The following is a 4,407-nucleotide window of genomic DNA, read 5'->3' as shown; positions in this document are numbered from 1 at the left end:
TAGAAAAGATTTGAATTTCTTTTATGATTTGAATTCATTCCTACAAGTGTATATAGTCATATTTGGAAAAAATAATCAAAAAAATATAGCAAAAATTTAACTTGTATCTTTATGACATGAATTAGGTTCAGCCACCATATATGTTACAAAATTCCAAAATCTTGATTACAATGTAGATTGATATGACAAAGCACATATGAATCAATTTTAATATAAATTAAAAGATAATATTAAAGACTTACTATTGATGATGCCAAGAGCAAATTTATAAAAGAAATTTATTCTTTAAGCCATTGCATGCAACAACTAGCTCTTTAAAAGATATCAAGAATAAAAATTTGATTTGAGAAATATAAATCAAGTCATTAAAATAATTTCTAAGTTTTTAAAAGTTTATTTACTAAATTTAGAACCTATACAAATTGACATGGTTTGTTTCAAACCTCTTACTGAGTAAGAAAAAAAACAACATTGTCAAGAAGATTTGTACTTATATTATAAAAAAAATAAGTATATTATTCAAAATTATTCAATGAAGAAACATAATCACAAAATAAAAAGCATGGTTGCTAAAAAAATAATAATATGTTACAAAATAAGATTCTTCAATCATAATTGTCAAAGATATAAATCTCACAAAATTAAAAGATCAATATAATCTTATTTCACTCAAAAAGATTGAAAAGTCATTCAAAGTTGGTATAATATTAAATTAAAATGGCTATTGCCAAAAATAAGAAGATTAGAAAGTCTTAAAATAAGACTAAAGATTAGAAATGCATTAACAACAGTGAAGAAGGCTTCACACATGCTTCTATATATACTATCAACTAAAAGCTACATGCCGATGTCCTATAAAATTTCCAATATGTTTTTAATTTGCAAGACATGTATCTTAACTTACAAGGCAAGTTTTCTATATGCATACAGTATTGTTAGCTTATATCACAAGCTATCAACATGTGTAATACATGGCTAACTCATTAGCTAAGTTTCTAACCTATTAATTAACATTAAATATGTATAAAGTCAAATATGCATTTATGAAGCTTTTAAGAAGCTTTGCAATAAGATAATATGAAATCTACCTATATTAATCTTTTATCTAGTATTTTTTATCTAGATGAATATAAATGTCTGTGATATTACTTCTTCTTCTAGAGACAAGTTCCACAAAGAACAATCATCATATGTTGAAGAAATTCAAGATGCAGAGAATTGTATTTGCCACATACTTTGATCTTTGTTCCCATTGAACATGGTTGATATGTCATCTTAGCTATTAATAATATCTCATTCTAAGATTAAAAAAAAAAAAAAAAAAAAAAAAAATCCTATTAATTGGTCATTGTTGAGGCCTTCATAACTTCTTTCAAACAAAATATTTGTAAGACCATTAGGAGTCAATTTGACATCCAATAAAATCACAAAATATCAAAAATCTTTTCTAAAGTCATGTTACCAAATGCATTGTATATTGCCATCTATTTAAAGAAGAACTTGTCATTCTTGATGGTTTTCATCTTAATTACATTGTCTTAAAGATTGTGATAATTGCAATGTCTCATCTAGTAAGTGAGCAAATAATAGCTCTTGAATTGAATCTACTTGTTGTTGGTTCTCCATCTCCTTAGCACCACAAATATACATAAACTACAAACAAAGATAGAACATAAAATGAAATAGCTAACTCCTATATCATGCTATTTCATCCTTCAAATATCATATCATGAATTTGTTGTATATTTTCATTTTAGTTAGATACAAAAACATAAGAAAAACATCAAAATATAACAAACGGCATCTTTTTATACCACTAAGATATTAGCTGCATACTTGTAAAGAAGCAAGTCTCAAAGCTTTTTAAGAAAAGATTAAAAGCACGGCAATGTTCCATTGCTAATATTATCTACAAATGAGCAACAACCTAAACTTGCAGCAGTTTGAAAAAAAGGGCATTGCAACTGAAGAATGCAAAATCCATTGGGTCATCTTCCTAAAATGGTAGCAAAAGAGCCCATACTTGGCGTCACGAACAAGATCCGAAACCATCGAGTATGGGATACCTTTGAGACAGCGAATCACAACAGCAGCAAATTCTTAATCCAGACATGGATTTTGCCTGTTTTCGGCGGATTTCGGGGGGTTGGAAGCTGCAGAGGTTTAATCCTTGTTTTGATGAAGTTGCAATCTGAAGAGTTGGGTAATGAGAGTAAGGAACAAATGCAAGGTTTTGGATTGGCCAAAGTCTGCTGAAGAGCTTGGAATTTTTACTGCGCTTGATTTGGGACTGAGATGGGTGTTGTGTTCACTGTCTCTGAAGCTTCTGTTTGGCCACGTTTTAGTCTTAAATGCTGCTTCGTACCCGTCGCGGTGTCATCAGGAGCCTTACTTCGAATCGGTGGTCATCCTGTCGATGGTGCAGTCTGTCTTTCATAGTTGAGGGTTGTCTGCCATTGGGTTACAATACGACGGATGTTGTTTTGTGAGGTTCTGGGCAATGCTGCTGCTGCAAGACTCGGACCAGAACCCTCAAGTCTGTTGGAGGAAGTTACAGGATAGTCGAATTAAATCGCCACAGTTCTGTAGCAATTTATCGTTGTCGAGGACACAGTTATACACTCTGATTGATATTAAAGCTTGAAGAGCATACCAGCCGCTCCGTGCCCGTCAAAAGAATTCCTTCGTGGAGGATTTGCAGATCTTGGTAGATTGCATTGTGACTTGATGAGGGTAGTGAGAAGTGATGATTCTGTATTCTGGGGGGGGGATTCAGAGACAAGTCACCACACTTGGGAGAAGGCCATCGCGAGTGTGTTCATGATGAGCTGAGCTTGAGATGGACAAGACTTACTTTGGATGAATCGTGTGAATGTCGGAGTCATTGACAGGACTTATCTGCGACAATGCAGGCCACAAGCCTGTGATTAATCTTATGGGTCTAGCCTCTGCATTACTCGACATTATGACACTGCTGAGACTTCCCAAAAATATTCTACTCCATATCAATCCACTTTTCAGATCCTCGATTCTCGTTCATAGAGCTGCACCAGATAGACATAACTGCTGAAAAACTCACCCGGTTGATTTCATCTAGTTGCGTCATTGATGTGAAGCTCGTTTATGAACACCACCACCATTAGCAATGAGATCCAGTCGGAGCCTGGACATAACCCTGCATTTAGCAAGCGCGATTACTCTCATGGCAATGAACATGATCTAGACATGTTTGAGGAAAAGTAGATCAGTTGATTCGTGGAGTACGCTATGCGGCTGCCTGATTCGTACCAGTGTGGTGCTAATGCCCCGATAACAGCAATGGAGATGCCAGTCACATATACTCTGTTAGTTGTGGTATTACCTTCGCCGATCTCTTGCGGTGCCTTCACTCTGGTGTAAAATACTGGTGATCATCAATCTCAGATTTTCGGCAATGTCCAAAAGCTTCACCTAATTACTCCACCTCATAGAACTTAAGACCTGTTACACGGCGACGCGAGTTTTGCCTTCTTGTGATTTATGCCCTTAGGGGTCACGGTTCCCAAGCACAGATAATCACAAAACTGTCACAAACTCTGTCACAATAAAACACAACGCTCAACCTCTGAAAACCGTGGGGAAAATCACGAGTTTCAGCAGCTGGATATCTTAGTTTGAAAGTCGTTGAACCTCAAAGGCCCCAAGCTCCGACTACTCTGTCTGCACATGACTCCAACGACTCTTCAAAGAACAAGTACATGCAACTTCCTGCTTACCCCACCATTACGGTGTCAAACGGCAACTCTGGTCGGGGAACGGATCCCGTTGCCCTCTTCTCTCTCCCTCTCTCACTCGGTGTGTATGTTTGTGTGTGCGTCATCACTAGGACAAAAACCGTCTTCAATGGTCAGCAGCACCCATTCGAAAGCAGCGATCGAGAAGTCACTTCCTGGAGCCTAGCTGGTGAAACGCAGCTTTTTCTTCGATTGGAAAAGGTGACAAGCTAGACATTACGTAGCAGCACACCGTACGGGATTTGCACCCTATATTTAATGGTATTGCTCTGGTGCTGAGCTCAGCATTTGAACTTGACCTCGGATGTGCCTCATGCTCTGCTTTCGTGCCATTGCCTGCAGAACAACGGCTTTTGTTTGCTTCCTGCTGATGAGGACCATTTGAACGATGGTGGATGCTTTGTCTGTGGGAGGATTCCGGAGCGGTAGATCATCTGAGGATGATCTGTGGTCTCATTATTTTATATGTTTTAATGTTCGTTAGACCTCTTTCCTGTGCAGGGTCTAGTTTATTTTCAGTTTAGAACCAAATAAAGTTGCTTGTAATCAAGATTGGCGAGGTTGTGTGCAAACAATGAAGCGTTTAAAATGGTGAAAAGAAACATGTTTCAGTCTTCATTTCCTGGAATGAAGT

The 4,407-nt window shown here is 36.8% G+C and overlaps 1 long non-coding RNA gene across 1 annotated transcript; it reads right to left on the bottom strand.

Moving 5' to 3' along the window:
• Window positions 1–1,789: 1,789 nt before the first annotated feature.
• On the bottom strand, window positions 1,790–3,987 carry LOC112288445 (uncharacterized). The gene is made up of 3 exons (XR_002971560.3): window positions 3,362–3,987; window positions 3,080–3,175; window positions 1,790–2,898 (listed from the first exon to the last, which is right to left on the bottom strand). It is a non-coding gene; the product is annotated as an uncharacterized LOC112288445 (long non-coding RNA).
• Between the last annotated feature and the right edge of the window lie 420 nt (window positions 3,988–4,407).

This window comes from Physcomitrium patens, chromosome 11, assembly GCF_059467195.1.
Source record: "Physcomitrium patens ecotype Gransden chromosome 11, ASM5946719v1, whole genome shotgun sequence".
Lineage (NCBI taxonomy): Eukaryota > Viridiplantae > Streptophyta > Bryopsida > Funariales > Funariaceae > Physcomitrium > Physcomitrium patens.
The sequence above is the reverse complement of the archived record's forward strand: the minus strand, read 5'-3'. Positions and strand labels throughout refer to the sequence as shown.